The 17,753-nt window shown below is 36.1% G+C and overlaps 1 long non-coding RNA gene across 1 annotated transcript in view; it reads left to right on the top strand.

Annotated features, from left to right (window-relative positions):
- LOC136291156 (uncharacterized) overlaps window positions 1-16,171 on the top strand; it is a 136,896-nt gene extending 120,725 nt beyond the window's left edge. The window contains exon 5 of the long non-coding RNA XR_010721440.1: window positions 15,895-16,171. This is a non-coding gene — a long non-coding RNA (uncharacterized lncRNA). The remainder of the gene's footprint in view (window positions 1-15,894) is intronic.
- The last annotated feature ends 1,582 nt before the right edge of the window (window positions 16,172-17,753 follow it).

Genomic DNA, 17,753 nt, shown 5'->3' with positions numbered 1-17,753 from the left:
TCTTATAATGTCATACACAATGTGCCTTGATAGCATTCTGTGATCCATCTTTTGGCTTCATGTTTCTGTTTTCTTTGTGTAATTGTTGCTTATTGATTTGTGAAAAAATAGTTCTGTCCTAATTGTTTTCCTCTGTTGTTTCAAAAAGCTTGTTTGCTAAAAAAAGCCCTTTGTTTAGAAAATAAACCTTCAGAGAGAAAATAAACATTTGTTTAGAAAATAAACCTTTTAAATTGTACATGTACTTGTATCATCCTTAGTGAATGTCCTTGGAATCCTGTGTACAATTTTTTGCTTCTGACAGCCTTGTATCCCATCGGCATTCTTTTTTCAACTCTCTGTAAATGCTAAATTTCAGAAAGACATAAAAGTTTATTGTCTGATTATTATGTTTTTTTTCTGGTGAAAGGGAAATGCAATCTTTACCACAAGCTGCTTGTTATACTAGATTACACAAGAGGTCAAGGTTTGCAGTGCTAAGCAGTTACTGCTCAGGACTAGATTTTACATGTCTGATTGTGAAGCAGAATTTGATATTTAATTCAGAATCATGCCAGGTTGAGGACAGCAGTTGTTTTTCTCATTAAAATTAATTCATTTTTAGCCTAGTTATAAGCTGTAGAAGATCATGTGGACAGTTAGCCTCATTTCTTCCTTGAAAATGACATTAAATGAGAAAAAAATACGTGGAGTTGACCAGTTGTTCAACAGCAATAATAAAAGTGTCACCTTTTTGCTTCTTGTTGAATGAGGTTTTATGGCTCTAGCAGAGAGGCAAATACAAAATATACGTCCCTTTTATGAAGACTGTTCAAGAGAGAAATATTTTCAGTGCCTGGAGTGTGTCCTATGTGTAAGTCCAATAGTATTAGTAGCTCCTTTTAAAAATTTATTTTTAATACCAGACTAGAAATGTATTTACAACAATTCTCCAGCCAAACAGTTCCGTATTTAATAAGAAAAAAAAAGGGGGAAGAAAAAGAAAAAGAAAGAAAGAAAGAAAAAAATGCTGCACCACACACATAATGCCAGAGAGAAATTCCAATAAACAATGTCAACAATAACACATCACTAAATTTTTGAGGAAGTACCACTAAGTGAAGCTTTTTTAGAACATGATACCTAGGCTACACAAAGACTGTAAAGCAACCATGTGGACTCTATTCCACTCTGCAGAAAAGAGACATTTCTGATACTAAGTATTAGTGTTTACTAAATATCTGATGCCTCTTTATTCCAACCCCCCCCCCCCCCCCCCCCGGGTATTTTTTAAAGTGTCTACTTTATTAGAATGTTAAAGGAAGAGATACATAAAGCAGTAATGCATTAAGCAGCAATGCCAAAAGGACCAAACAAAAATAAAAATAACCTCAACTGGGATAATATTATAGCTATATTTTATTATAGTGAGCTTAGTATGACTTCAAAGCATTCAAGATGTCTGCATGAAGACTACATTGCAGTTAATAATTGATTTCCTTCACCCTTCACTTTACAATTGCTTTCTTAAAACACATTCATTTTAAGCATATTTCTGATGTAGTAATAGTTTACAGCAATTAAGTTTGCAAACTAGTTACTTTGTCTTCCATCTTAATATCTAGTCCATTCCAAGATCAGATTCACTTTCTAAGCTGGTCAGTGAGTTTCAGCAGCGGCTCAATTATTTGTATTCCATTCCACTTACCTGAAGAGCATAATTGAGATATGATTGGAATAAATACTGAGTATGCCAATTTAGATATACTCACTAGAATGATAAATCGGGAAACAAATGTTAGAAACATGAGGTTAATTTTGTATGTAGTCCTAAAAGCATACTCTACAATACTATTACAAGGATACGCTGAGAGAGCTGGGCCTGTTCAGCCTCTAAAAGAAATGTCTGAGAGGTGATCATCAGTGTCTGTCAGTATCTGAAATGGAGGGTGCCAAGAGGATGGAGCCAGGCTCTGCTCGGTGGTGCTGAGCAGTAGGACAAGAAGCAATGGGCAGACACTGTTGCACAGGAAGTTCCACCTGAACAGGAGGAAGAATGTGTCTGTCATGTGGGTGACTGAGCAATGGAACAGATTGTCTAGAGAGGTTGTGGAGTCTCCCTCAATAGAGGTATTCAAGAAATGTCTGTGCCATGTGCTCAAGGATGACACTTCTTGAGCAGGGGGGTTGCACTGGATGTTCTACTGTGGTCCCTACCAACCTGACCCATTCTGTGAATCTGTGATTTAACTTCTGGCTACCTTTATGGTTACATTCATTCACTAAAACCAGACATTAGCAGCTGGGAAAAGGGTATTTTACAAAGTCTACTATGGATGTCCAGTTTACAGGGATATTTGGTACTACCAGGATGTATTCCATACACATTCCTAAAAAATCCTTTTTAAAACTAGAGTCCTTATAAATATGTTACTGATGTGCCATTGTTAAACAGCTCCACAGGAGGTGATGATAAATGTCATTTCAGAGTAAACATCATTGATTGCTATCTTAATCATTAAGAAAGAGACCAATATTTATCTATAAAAGTTTAATCACTGAAAGTTGAACGCAGTATAACATTCTAAGTAAATGCCTGTCATAAATAAGTAATAAATAGCATTGCAATTTAAAGGAAAATATTAAACAGAGCCAATTAGCACAGAAATGTCTACCCTCTCATCTTAAAACATAGTTCTTTGTTATATGACATTTAAAGTTTCTGCAACTTGACTCTCAAATATTATACGTCATGACCATTCTCATTAAAACCAGCTTCTCTTAGAGCACTTACAATGTTGGACTCCTACTGATAACATAATGAGGGTAGAATGCATTTTGATTGAGTTACCACTAGGGAGAAATTTAATTTAATTAAACTGGTCTTCATTAAAGTATTACATTAAAGTAAAGTAATTATAAAAGCATGTACAGTATTAGAGAAATCCTGCTGTTTAAAAGAGAGAGGGTTCATTTTAGAATGATCATAATTTAAAAAAATCTTTTTTCCAGCAATGATCTCAAGACTTCCAAAGCATTCATACCTTTTAAAATCTGGTGATACATATATATCATTTAAAGCTAATGCTATTCCATCTGCTTGTAATTTCTGCAAGTCTACCTCTGAAAACAAACTTCAGGGGTACCATTCTGCTTTGTACAAACATCTACTAAAACATGAACATAAAAGTGTGTGAATATATTTAGGTGCTTAAAAATAGATAAAAACAGAAGAAAATATACCATTTTTGAAGATGAATTGTTTCAGCTTTTAAAAATATACTCCTACACATGTTCACTTATGGGACATTTTTTTTTTGTTATGCTTTTATTTACCATAAATATAATACCCTTGTGTAGTTGTCACCCAACTAACGTATGCTTGAAGTGCAAGCACATGCATGTCAAGGAGTTCATAAGGAGGTTTGGGTAGTTTTCAGATAGAGTTCAGATTGACGTTCCTACTTTTTTTATTCTTCTTTTTATTCTTCTTTTATTCTTCTTTTTTTTTAATTTTTTGTTTGTTTGTTTGTTTCCTTCGCAACCTCATTCACTGCTGTTGCTTTCTTATTTCTGTGTAAATTTTCTCACTTGGGTCATTTTCCTTTGCTTTGGCATTGTGGCTATCAATTTTCTTAGGCAACAGCATAGGCTGGGTTTTGGATACTGCATCTGCTCCATGAGATAATAATGACTTTCCTAAGCAGTTGGTTTAGCTTCTTGTCATTATGAAGGCAAGCTGAAGATTATAGATCATAAATGTTTTCCCACCAGTCCAGGAATCTCACCTCTCATTGGCTTCCGCCTGGAATCCAGGTAGAGTAGGCACCAATTCCATCTTTGAATGGAGGCTGATATTTTTCCTATTTAATTAATTTTTAATCAGAATATTCCATATTCATATATTGCATCCTCTTCCAATGCAACATATTACATTTTATTTGAACCTATAGTGTATAGATCTGGAGATTTCTTTTTTCTTCTTTATCTTGTAACAGTTTCGTCTTTTTGTACAGCTTAAATATAATCCAGCAAACTTCACAAAATTAAAGGCAGAATTGATACTGCTGATCCTTTTGCTAACTGCTTCATGTCACTTCAATCTCTGTTGCATATTTGACCTTCCTGCTTAGTCTAATAGGATGGAAGTGGAGATTTTATTATAGTCTCATCAAGTAGCAGTCATTCAAAATAACACATTTTGTCCTTTTGCTGGATTCATTACCTTGAAACCCATTCCTTGTATTTTATATTCTACATAACTCTCAAATTGCCTTAAGGATTTACTGCATTCCCTAAATAAGGTACTTCTAAAATATTTCCTGATTATGGATTTAGAGTCCTATCTTTTATTGTCTTACAGTCTCTGTAGTAATATTACATGTCTTGTGTGCTTTTGTGAAGACAGAGTATGCAATGTTATCAAATCAGAATATGACCCTAAGGTTTGGGTGGTGAGAACGTGCCTACAAGATTTGCTAAATTCTGACAACAAGGGAGGCCGTAGCTGAGTGGATACCAGGCCTTCTCACAGTGACCACTACTTCATTTTGGGAATTTCTTATGTGCAGTTTGTGATTCCATCTTTGATAGTAAAGTAAACAATTCCAGGAATGTTTCTGGGCACTGGATTTTATCACAAATACTTCTGAATTGTTATGATGCCCTCTGGAGTATTTTCCAATTATGGCTTTTGGCTTGCACCCTTCCACTTGCTCCAGATGCTATATCACAGGCATAAGGCTCTGACCACCGGTCCTACCCCAAGGGCTGGCACTCGGCGTCACTCTCTCAGGTCTGCCTGGTCACTGGGACCCAGCCTGTCGTACTCCTGTTCTCCTCTGGTTAGGGACACAGGCCTTTGCTGGATGGATGGCTGCTGATGGGCTTTGGAGGAGCTCCTCTGACTTCTCATTATTTTTCTGTTCTCCTTTGTGGGTGTGCAGATGAGCTTTTACACATAACCAAATGATATGTTTGAATGGTAGAGAGCTTTTGTTGAGTAAATTGTTTGAGAGATATATATGTGTGCGGCATAGAAAAGGTTGAAGGAACACACAAATTAATATTTTTTTTTTTTAATATGATCTATGACAAAGTAGTTTGAATCTGACTTAAACATGTGATCTGATTTACCAGTTTTCTTTGGTTTTTTGTACCAGTGGCTGCCGGCATTGCTAGATTCAACATACAGTCATCACAAGATGTGAACCTTTCTCTGGAATGTAGAAAATTAATTTCTCAACCTACAGCTGTGAAGTATTTTTTCACACAGGCTAAAAACTTCATGTCATGCCTCTGCCAGTGCCAGATTCACAGTGGGGACTTGGTTAGCCATGAAAGTCCTACATATGAACTATGTGCCCCATTGGCTTCTCTGTAATAAGAATTATTTGCTTTCATTTTGTTATTCGAACAGAAAAAAAATATTATTGCATGTACAGAAATACACTTACATGCATTTAATCTCCCTGTCAAACCAAGACTGCAAATTTCATTTGAACTTTCTAAAGCTTTCATTTACTTGTCCTTTATTTTTTTTTCTTTCCTATAAGACTTTCTGGCAGTTTTACTTCTAATGCATATTCCCAAATATCTCTGTTGGTCAACATGAGCGGTGCTTATGTTGGCAAATCTTAATCATGTAATTACAGATAGTACATAATGTAGAAGTCAAAATTAAAAATATTGACTGTGAAAAACTAATAGAAACCTCTTGTAGGTGCTATTTTATGATGCTGCTGTGATCCCATAGTGAGCGTATGAATTTTATGGCTGAAAAAAATGTTAACTCAAATGATGCAATGTTTTAATATAGCACAAAATAATGTCAGTGGTCATGTAAGTTACTCTAGAGAAAAGTACATATTACATCTTCTAGACTGAGACACCAGAGGATCCTTGGTTTAGTACATTCTTCCTCATTTAGAGATTTCTGAGATGTTCCTGTCATCTGCTGTAGGCATTCCTGAGAATTCCCACTCTTTTCACATCAAAAATTCAATGTTTTCTTGTTTTTCCATGGTACTTACACCACGTGTTATCTGCATTCAAACTAAACTCTGTAGTGAATGTACTGAAACATAAGCTAGAAAGGATACAGTGTTAGTTAGTTTCACTAACAGATAAAAAAATTGCTGCCGTCAGAAAACTTCTGGTGCTTTGAATGACTTCATTTAGTAAACATTTTCAGATGAGTGTATTACAGTTCCAGTGGAAGAAGCTCTATGTGACCTGCTGCCACTTGTGATTTGTTTTTTGGGTGTTTTGTTGAAATTAAATAGGATTCTGCCTCCAGATGTGCACGTTTGCTGAAAATTGAGATCTCATTTACTGTAAGCTTTTAAAATTATCAAATTCTAGTAAATAAAATACAGCTAGACATGTCTCAACTGAACTCTGATGCAAGAGTGAGGAAAAGTATTTTAAATAAGTGATGCAATTTTTTTTTGCCTGTGAGATGCACAAAAATATAAGATTAAATATAAACAGTATTTATCTGGACTTGCCTAGGACCCAACAGGTGCCTGATATTCTGCAAGAGTTTCAGTAACTGTAGAGTTATTACTACATTTTACATGTAATTTAAAGTTGTTCTTTACCATGAAAGAAAGCTTATTTATGCTTTCGTGTTCTGTTTTCATGTGGAGAACCTTAAGACAGTTACCTTCCCTTGTAATACAATAATAAACAATAGGAAAATGATCCCTTCAATTAGCTCAAATCACATGCCAGAAAAACAATATGAGAAAGCTTTCAGAGCGTTACACTATCATTAGTACATCTTTGTAGTCTCAGCTGTTACTTATGGTGTATCCTGTCTGTTCCCTGGACAAAACAGTGTCATGTCCCTTCTTTCTTCCTGTTTCCAGAGGAGTAAAAGTCTCCCTGTGCTATACTGTTGTCTCTCCTGTTAGCACACATGGGAATTGTTAATCCTTATTTGTAAAACTTCTGAACATGTCTTAGAACAAACCAACCAAACCAAAGTACCAAAGAATAAAATAAGAACCAAAGCAATAGGTGTTAACTGAAATATTTCAATATTGCATGGATCTAGGATATTAAGCCTATGCAAGAGAAGCAATTTGAAGTCTGCAATTAAGTCTGGTGTATAGTTTTTTAAACCTCACCTGGTTTTGGGTACTGACCCTTTCTCATTTTGTAAAAGACAATATATCTGACAACATCCTGTTGTACAATTGGGTATGGTTTTTCTTTGGTTTGGTTTGATTTTTTCCAGAGTGACATCACATTTTTCTTTGGTTGCTTCAGTGGCTGCTTGTTTTCTCTTTCTTGTTGATACAATCTGCATTACGTGTCTCTCAGCTTGTTGCTTCAATTAACTTCTCAATGGACCCCCTGGTAATTTGCATTGTCTCCTGCTTCCTATTTCCCTGCTGCTTTTTATCATTTTGGTTGTATTTGGGTGATCACTAACCGGCTGCTTAGGCAGTTGTTCGGAGCAGCAGTGATTCCCTGCTGATTTTAGCACTTACTCTGAACAGATCTTTTCTTAAACTCGTGTTTTGTTGTTTATCCAATTTTGATATTGGGTTTCTGTCTGTGGGACCATATAAACCAAATCCAAAGCACTCTTCTCAGAAAAGATCAATCCATTTACAAGAAAATTACTTTTCTTTGAATTTCAAACACTGAAAGTGCTTATATGAGACAGAAAAAATATCCACTTAAAAGAAATGACAATTATTTTTTTACTTTTTGATTATATTCTTCCTGTGATTCTTTTTTGTATTTAATTGTCAGTTAATTGTAAATTATATGGAGTAAACTAGTAAACAGCACTGTATGACTTCTCTGTTTCCTGTTTAAGACATGTAAAGTATCTGTCCCTGCTTGTAAACCTCACTTGATCCTTTACAACTTTAATAGTCTATTTAGTATTTTCAGAATTTTTTAGGGAGAGTTACAGCCTCATGGGAAAGTCAGAATGATACTGTGCCTAAGTCAGAAACCAGAAGTGAATTGTATATTTATCACAAATATTTTAGCATAAATTAAATAAACCTGTCATTTTAGCTGTATGGGTGTATACACAGAATCAGGTGTATTCAAGAGTCCAACTTCATTTTTCTGGTAATCTACTCTAAAAACTAACATACTTTATATCTCATTTATGAAAGAATGTTTCATAATTCCGCCACAAATCACTCTCTTCCTATTATAGTCAGACATTCAGGAAAAAAAAAAAATTGGAAACACAAACACATAAAGTTCACAGAAACACAGATAGTGAATAGCAATGACCTACTTGTCCCGCTCAGGACACCATTCAATGAAACTTTTTATTTACACAGTAACATATGGCAGTGTATAATCTGCTAATCATTCTAAGTAAGAAAAGAAAGTGAGGTGGTATTTTCTTTCTGTATTCTTATTGTCCAATAAAACTGACCTAGGCAGTTCTCCAGTGCAGTTCGTATGTGGTAGTATGTCTGAAATTTCAACTGGATTTTATTTATTGTTTGTCAGCCAGTATTCACATAAATGCCTCTGGATTCTACGGTTATGACATGAGAAGGTGACAGTATTTTTTTACTAAAAAATAATAAAGGAACACTGTCATTGGGGAAGGACACACCTATGGAATGAAGAAAGCTCTGATTGAGAATAAAAAGCCGGTTTGGGTTCTTTCCGTAGAATAAGATGAGAAGCAATTTTGTATGTATAGCAAAGTGACTCCAACAGTTTTAGCAAACAATAATCTTAATTACTGTCGGCATCTGTTTTCCAATCTGGAAAATAAAAAAAACCTCATCTTCTGTAAAATGTCTATGTATTAAAATGGTGTCCCTGAGTTAGTAACATAGAACTTAATTCTGAGTTTTTGAATTTAGTTTATAATAATGGCATTTATAAGTACCTGTCAAAAAGCAGGTATTGCATACACAGTACTTTTATATGAAATCAGTATATGTTGATAAATACAGTTGCCTCTATTTTCAGTATTATGAATGGTGACAGATATAATTCAAGTACATTTTATTCAAGACAGAAGGCTTTTCATAAAATTGGTTGGAATTTTATGTTTTTCTGTGAAACAAAAATATTTTAAAACCATCAAAAAATAAAATTACATTTTTTTAATTTTGTAGCTATCTTGAAAGTATTAATCAAATGTGAAATCCAGGATTATGTTAGTTATGTGGCTATTTAATTATTATGCTCATATTTAAAAAACTGAGTTGCCACATTAAACATGACTCACTTATTTCCATGTGCAGTTATGAGACCTAGTGCTCCAGTAGAAGATCTGAGTCTAAACTATCATTGCTGTCATTTCTTGGTTGAATGGAGAGAGTGAAGAATAGGAGAATTACTCAGAGTTTGCAGAAACATAAATTATCTTGTCTACACATGTTGCTACAATATGATCAACATTAGTAACTCAGGTCTCGATGCAGCCACAGTAGAAAAACCTCGAGGCTAAGCATGTACTTCTCATATAATCTAGCAATAGATCAATGCAGCCAGTTTGCATCCAGCCCTAACAGATTGTATATGAGGCTGTGCTCAGCTAAACAGATTTACTGTCAGTTTAGTGCATTTCTGTGCAGATACTCATACATCAATAATGGTCCCTGTCTAAAACAAGTAAATGTCAATGTGTTTAAGGTATATTTTCTATCATCTACTTCTATCAGCTATTCCTGTTGTTACTTGTTATACTTCATTTTGATTTAAGCTTGTTTGAGAGTAGACTCTACACTGTAGAATGCATGTCCACAACACTGAGGAGTCTCAGAATTCAGACCCACAAAATTACTAAGAGCTCAGTTTGATGAAATTTATTTTTTTTCCTCTTTGCACCAGTGGAAAATGCTCCTTTTCTTTCTGTAACTGAAATTAATTCTCCATCATGTTTCCTATTTGCATTTGTTCTCCTTGTCCTGAGCTTTTCCCAACATCTGAATTTTTATTGCAAGTTAAAAGAGTGGTGAACATTTCAAAGAAACAGAAGCCACAGTTAACAGGAACTCAAAGAGTTATGCCTACTTTTTTAGGTAGAGTTGAGATTTCATTGTTTGTTCTTCCTGAAACTATGAAAATGGATACTAGAAGAGTAGCTTTAGTATGATTTTCAGCCTGCACTGAGTGCATCAACAGAGCTACAGTAATAATTGTTCAGATTTTGCTTTCACAATAAATAATGATAAATTTGGAGTGAATGTCTAGAAGAAAATGAGCTTAATATAGGTTTGCACCATTGCTGAAGGTGAGGTTAGAATACTTACTATATTAGCTAATTAAGTCAGGCTGCTGAACTTAAAATAGGTAAGCATGTGGAAAGGGAGAATTACAGATTTTCTCCATATAGCTTAAATATGTCAAAAAATGTGTCATAGGACTTTTAAATTACATTAATGCTGCTGGTGCACTTTACATTGTAACTTTACTATAAGAAGCGTGCTTACAGTCCTGTATGTTTTTCTTTAAAATTAGCCATGTAAATATACTTCATAATAGCAGTATTTGCATTAAAACATGCTGATTGCATAGAGCAAATTTCACTCATCAAATAAAGAGAATAAATGTTAACAGAATTCTGACAGAGAACATCATATAGGATACAAATTAAATACCTTTAAAGAAATTAAAACCTTTAAATTATGCATCTCATTTTTTATGACATGGATTGTAATGATTTGGGAGTAGAAAATGATTTTAACAAATACCTGTCCCAGCATGGATTCTATCAACTTAAACATCGGTTGCACAATGCGTATTTTCTAATTTTGAATTTTGTTTATTTTAGACTTCGGCAGAACAATTGCTCATAAAGCAGTTTTTAACAGAAAAAATAGAACAGCATATATTTTTCAATCACTTTCTTATACTGAAATATAAGAAGGAGTTAAAAATAGTCACAACTAAACTTCACTGTGTAGATATGCCACTGTAACTTGAAAACAGTAGGTTCATGTATTTAATGAATACTGTGGATTAATTTGGAAATGGTTATAATTGCAGAAACAAATTTGTGCTTAAATAAAAAAAGTTCTAATTGGTAAGTAATAGAGGTCATATTCAATCTTTAAATTTGCATTGTTTGTATAAGTGTTGCAGAACTGTTGCCAGGAATGCTGTTATATTTTGTCTTGATTCTTTGTGTCTTGTCCTAGAAAATACAGTTCTGTCAAATAATAGCCACTCAGTCCAGAATTCCTGATTTTCCTCTATTGTTGCAAAATAAAACCTAAGATTCTTACTCTGGTTTTCCGAACTAAGAATTTTGCAGTTTTTCCAACATAGTATGAAGTAAAATCACAAAAATGAGAACTCTTTTTTTTTTTTCCCTTTTATTGAGTATGTGTATATAGGAACTTGCAGAACAAAGGCACAATACTTAAATTATTCTTTTATTACAGTGAGAGCAAGTGTTTGTATAACCCTAAAGAAAGATCAAACTTAAGCACTTAAGAATTCTTTTGTCTGTGGAATAGAACACGCAGAGAAGCTTCTGGTTCTCTCGTCCTTGAGCTTCTACTTCTGTCAAGATATTTTCCTACATACTCTGAGATAAGTCTCCTCACTTAGCCAAATCAGAAATTTGTCTACCTCAACAGGTGGGGTTTCCCCCTTTCTTTTAAATTGAAAAGTATTCTCTTAAGCATCACCCGCTTTCTCAGATAATCTCATTACTGTAGGAAAAAACTCTCCTCACTGGAGATGGTACAAATGCCTTATCAGGATAAAGCTGAGTTGAAGATATATATATCCTTCAACAGTCAAGCTCTTCTTAAAAAGCAACAGCCATTTGAAAGCCTCTGTTTTTTGTGGAGGGATATAGCTTTGGCTCAAATATTGTAACTGGCAAAGAGGATGTGAGGAAATAAGTACTGAATTATGTATTTTTGGAGTTTTGCTCAGTACTTTGGTGAATGCTGTAGGAATATCTTTGAGTTTAATCTGAACAAAGCTGAGATAATGTATTCAATCTTCATAAGTGTACATGATCAAAATTCTGTGGAGCTGCATTGTTCTTTTAGGTATATGATTGCACAGTAAATAGAAATACAGCATGCACAGTTAAATGATTTCTACAGAATGCCTTTTCCTTAACAGTTTTGTATCTAGAAAGTGAATAATCCGAGAACACTTCATTATTTTGCTTCACAGACAGTGGAAAACTATAGGATTTAGATATTTTCTCTTTTTTTTTCATTTAATTCAAGTCACTCTGTCCAAAGATGCTACTCATTTGTATAGCTTGTAGATAGACAGAAATAATCTTATTACCTTAAACCTTTAACAATGTATGGAATATAACTGATATTCAGTTTTGATGGTAGAAATTGCTGTGGCAGATCTAACAGAAGATTCTAGCTTTTATTACAGGCAATCTTACAGTATAGACAAATCCTCCAGTACTAGTTGCCTTACTATTATATAGTTAACACCATGTTAATTCTTTCACAGTTTCATGAAAAAATTGTTATCTTACTTATTAGTTGAATATATTCTTTAAAACTCCTGCCAGGTTAATGGTCTAATGAAAAAAATCCCAAGTCATCTTTATTTAAACAAACCAGTAGTAATAAGAAGGTTTATTACTATTTATCACAAATGAATAGTATATTTATCATTAGATAACCATAAAATCATTGCAAATTGTATAAATACCTCACAGCAACCCACTGATGTGATTACAAATCCATTTGACTTGTATGTCTTTCCTGTGGTTCCAAGTACAGATCCGGTGTATATTTTATTAGGGTATTTGGAGAAGAATTAATGAATGAGGCTGAGACCTTACTGTAATACCTACTATGTGCAGTTAGTGGTAGGTTATGTACTTTTATGAATAAAAAGTGTGTGAGAAGGAAATTGAAGAAGTGTGAGTTTGTGAGGGAGTAGACTAAGCATGATGGAACAAAGGTAGGTGTTGGGTGGGAAAAGAGGAGTGCTGCCCCAAGAAGTTCACGTACCTTGCTTCACAATTAGTTCTCTGTGTAATCAGTTTTATCTCCCTTAAGCCTCCCTCACTGTTCTGGGGTCCTTCTTCCACTTCCCTAATTTCCTTTCTTCCCTTTCTACATCTCTTAACCACTTCATCTGTCCTCAGCAACCCTTCTGAGGCTGCTATCAATCCAGGTTTGCAAAGATCTGCTAATATCACTTCTGTGAGGTGTTTTCCTCTTCCTGCTTTTGCTTCTATCAGATATCCTTGCTTATCCTTCTACAGAGATTTTTGACTGCAAGGGGTATGACCACAGAGATCAACTTTGAGGCTTTTTTGGAGCTGGCTGTCTTCTAAGTCTCAAAAAAAAAAAAGGCTTCTTAAAGCACTGATTTAATTTTCCCTTTCGACTCCCAGAGTAATACTTCTATGCTGTTGTTCTGTTGTTTCTCTTAAACTGTCAGCTTGTATTCATGGGGTCATGAGGTCAATTATGTGATTAGGCTGTAAATTAAGTTTAAACAACAACAAAGAAATCTTCTTGGGTGAATCAGCCTCTCAGACACAGGCATGCAAGTCCTTACCATGGGAGCAGCTAGAAAATCACAATGAAGGAAAAAAGAAAGACTTTTATGCTTAGATAATGTATTCGTGATTTCAAGAAAATCAATTTGATTCATTTAGGCATAACAGTTTATTTTAGCCTTGATACTTTCCTGTGAGAAATTATGCTTAATAAAATGAAGAATCTGCAATTCACACAGGGCTTCAAGCACAAGGATTTGGTAAATAAATTAAGCCTTCCTGTCATCTCTAGAAGAGCACTCACAAGAGTGTAACATTTAACATACTGGAGTATTTTTTCTGTTTTTACTAAATTGTCTGTGATCAAGGAAGCTTGTCAAGGGAATGACTGTACTACTACAACTGACATTTTCCTAACTTAATTTTTAAGGTTGTTGAAAATAACCTATTTTTGCTGCCTGTTAAGAAATTCAACCAGATTCAGAAAAAAAAATCTCTGTTGAGAATATCCTATCTAGAGTCCAAGAGATGCTTAAACCAATTTAAAAGAAATAAAAATTGCAGAATAAGTATATTTGTGTTGCAGTGTAATCCACGGGAAAATCAGCAGAAACGCTTGTGAGACTAATGTGTTAATGTCATAACTTGGGAAATAAAACTTCATGTCAACATGAAAGACTAAAAATAATGATCTAAGTAATACATAATTGGTGTCGTAGTGCTACTAGCAATTGAAAATGATGAAGGAGAACAGGCTTCTAACTTAGCTACAGTTTTGCATTAAATATATTCCTTTCATACTTAGCAAAAAGATTACTATACAGCTGACTGTGATCACAGGACTCAAATTAATCTAAGTAGTTGTGTTCTCTATGTATGTATTGGATTTGCATGAGAAGGTTTTGGTAGTGGAGGGCAGGGGGGCTTTGGGGGTAGCCTCTGTGAGAAGCTGCCAGAAGCTTCCCCAAAGCTCGACAGAGCCAATGCCAGCTGGCTCCAAGGGGGACCCACAGTGGGCCAAGGAAGGGCCCATCAGCAATGGTAGCAATGCCTTGAGGATTACATGGCTAAGAAAGGGAAAAAGTTATTGCTCAGGAGGAAATTGCAGTCAGTGGAGAGAGGGACACTGTGTGAGAAGACACTGTGTGAGAGCCCTGCAGACATTAAGATCAGTGCAGAAAGTAGTGAGGCAGCTGTGCACCTGCAGCCCTGAGAGGTCAGTGGTGCAGCAGAGATCCACCAGCTACCCCCTACCAAGGGAGGCTCCTGGCAGGACCTGTGGAGAGAGCAGCCCACACTAGAGTAGGTTTGCTGACCAGACTTGTGACCATGCAGGGGGCCTGTGCCAGAGCAGTTTGTGAAGAACTGTCCCATGGGAAGGATTCAGGTCTAAGAACTTGATGAAGAACCATGTCCCATTGGGATACTACACTGTCGCAGTCTGGGGAGTGTGAGAATTCCTCCTCTTGAGTAGGAAGGAGCAAAAGAGCCAGCTTGTAATGACTGACCACCGACCCCATTCTCTGTGCCACTGGCAGGGAGGTGTTGGAGAAAATTGAGAGTCAAAGAACCCAGGAAGAAGGGAGGGGTGGAGGAAAGTTGTTCTTAAGATTTATTTTTTTATCTTATTATCCTACTCTGATTTGGTTGGTAATAAATTAATTTCCCTGAGTCAAGTCTGTTATTCCCCTGTCTGATCTTTCCCTGTCCTTATCTCAACCCATGAGCCTTTCATTCTCTTTTCTCTTTCCAGCTGAGAAGGGGAGTGATTGAGCATCTTTGGTGGGTACCTGGTGTCCAGCCAGGGTCAACCCACCTCAGTGTTATTAATTACACTCTTTAAACAGGTGATGAGAGCTATACTGAAAACTAAGGCAGAAAACAAATATCTATGTTTTGCTGAAGAAACATCATTTTATGTTGCTGCAATTCATATTAAGATCATTAATCTACCTGAGTTTTAAAGTAGTTAAAATATCTTTATGTTACTGGAATTAAAATGATGTCATTTATAGATTGAATGTACCTTTTTACTTTGAGTCTGTCAGAAGCAATACAGATTTGAGTTGAAAATTGCTTTTTCTAGTTTGAAATTTTGCCCATGAATTCACTTTCTGCTTTTATTTCTGATCTTACACTTAACCTTTGAAGCTATTCAATCCACTCCTGATATCTATGTTCTTATTTTCTGAATCCAGAAGTTTTTCTTTCTCAAATTACACTTAAGTCTTTGAAGAATAATAGTTTTATGCCTTTGGTTGCCGTTCATCTTACTCATTTTGTCTTCCAATTTCTTTTTGAGAAAACCACGTCCAGTGTTAGTTAGATGTTACTAACTAAAAATTTATTTACTTTTGTATTTTTTATATAATACAGTGGGACACTGGTATAATTTTCTAGTGGTTTAGAAAAGAGATGCTGTTTGTGTGAACCAGTAGAGTGAGGGGCACATTCCCTTCTTTGCACAGGAACCATGGCAACTGCATTATCCCACCGATATTCCTCCTGTAACTGAAGACACTATAAAACTGGAAAGGGCTGATGAAAAACTCAAGAGACATCAACTGAAGTGTTCAAGAAAGATTTCAAATCATCACTGGAATAATGTGATGCATTTTAGAGCATGAAGCAATTATTTGTTACCAAAAAATTTGGAGAAGTGTTCACACTGGTAGAATGTAAGAAACTAATAATTGTGTTTATATTATCTATATATATCTGGAAATGTTGTCTGTCTTGATTGTGTGTAAGCTACTTTAGAATCTCTGATAATGAAATTTCATATACAATAAACACATCAGAATGATTCCTATCACACTCATATCCATTGCATTCTATTACAGACATTATCAGACACTTTAACAGATCCATTAGTTTTGAATTTAAATATGAATCATCAGTTTTCATAGAATCATAAAATATCTTAGTTGGAAGGAACCCGCAAGGATGATTTAAGTCCAATTCATGGCCTTGCGCAGGACAGGCACAAGAGCCACACTGTGTGCCTGAAAACATTGTCCAGACACTTCTTGAACTCTGTCAGGCTTCATGCTGTGCCCACCCCACTGGCGAGTCTGTTCCAGTACTCAGCCTCTGAGTGAAGAAGATTTTCTTAATATCCAATGTTAACCACCCCTGCCTGACACAGCTTGGGTCATTCTCTTGGGTTCTGTCCCTGATCACCCTGACACAGAGAAGAGATCAGCGCCTGCCTCTCTGCTTACTCTCATGAGAAAGTTGTAGATTCCATTAGGGTTTCTGCTCAATCTCCTCCAGACTTAACCAGGCAAGTGACCTTAGTTGCTTCTGACATGGCTTCCCCTCTACACCCGTCATCATCTTCTTCTTATATTATGGCACCCAAAACTGCACACAGCACCTAGAGCAGAGTGGGCCAATCTTCCACTGGCTGGGCATTTTGCCTGATGCCCCCCAGAACATGGCTGGCCTTCCTGGCTGCCAGGGCACTGCTGACTCAGATTCAACTTGCAGTCAACCAGAATGCCCAGGTCTCTTTCCACAGTGCTTCTCTCCAGCGTCTCATTCCCTGGTTTGTGTGTACATCCATTCGCCGGTTTGTGTGTACGCCCTTACACAGAGGCTCCCATCTGTGCCTTTGCCAGCTGTACCCTCCATAATTCCAGCCCTTCCATTACATACAACACCACCCCCGTCTCACCTTCTCTGCCTATCCCTCCCGAAGGGCCTGTAGCCATCCAACGTGGCATTCATGTCACAGGATTCATCTCACCAGTTTTCTCTTATGACAGTGAGTGGGCTCTGGGGTTGGGCCAATGCGTCCAGCTTCTCTTGTTTGTTCCTCATGCTCCTTGCATTAGTATTGAAACATCCCAGCTGAGATTCTTTCTAGCCAACACCTCCTGGAACAGACTGAAAGATCTCAGTAGGGCTCAGTTCTTCAAGTTTTGGTATGATCTCCTATTTCTTATCACTGGTAAGCCTGGTTTTGTCCCATTGTGCCTTTTAATCTAGTTTAAAGCTCTCTCAATAAGCCCTACTAATTCCTCAGCTAAAATTCATTTTCTACTTTAAGACAGGTGGACTCTGTTGCCAGCAGGCTTGGTGTTGTATAAACTGACCCATCATCAAAACCATAAAATTCTGCTAGCAATCCAGTGTTGAAACCGGATGTTCATCTGCATAATCTTCCTGTTCCTTGCCACATCATTCCCTGCAACTGGCAAGACGTCCTTCACATCCCTTGACCAGTTGTTCAAAGGTCCTGAGATCCCTCTTGGTTGTTTGCAGCCTTCTTGTTGGGACCTCTTTGTTGCCTACCTGGAAAACCAGCAGAGGGTAATAATCA

The sequence above is a fragment of the Chamaea fasciata genome, unplaced genomic scaffold, assembly GCF_029207755.1.
Source record: "Chamaea fasciata isolate MVZ Bird 193981 ecotype frontalis unplaced genomic scaffold, bChaFas1.0.hap1 SCAF_6, whole genome shotgun sequence".
In the NCBI taxonomy this organism is placed as follows: Eukaryota; Metazoa; Chordata; class Aves; order Passeriformes; family Sylviidae; genus Chamaea; species Chamaea fasciata.
This window is presented reverse-complemented; position numbering and strand designations above follow the sequence as displayed.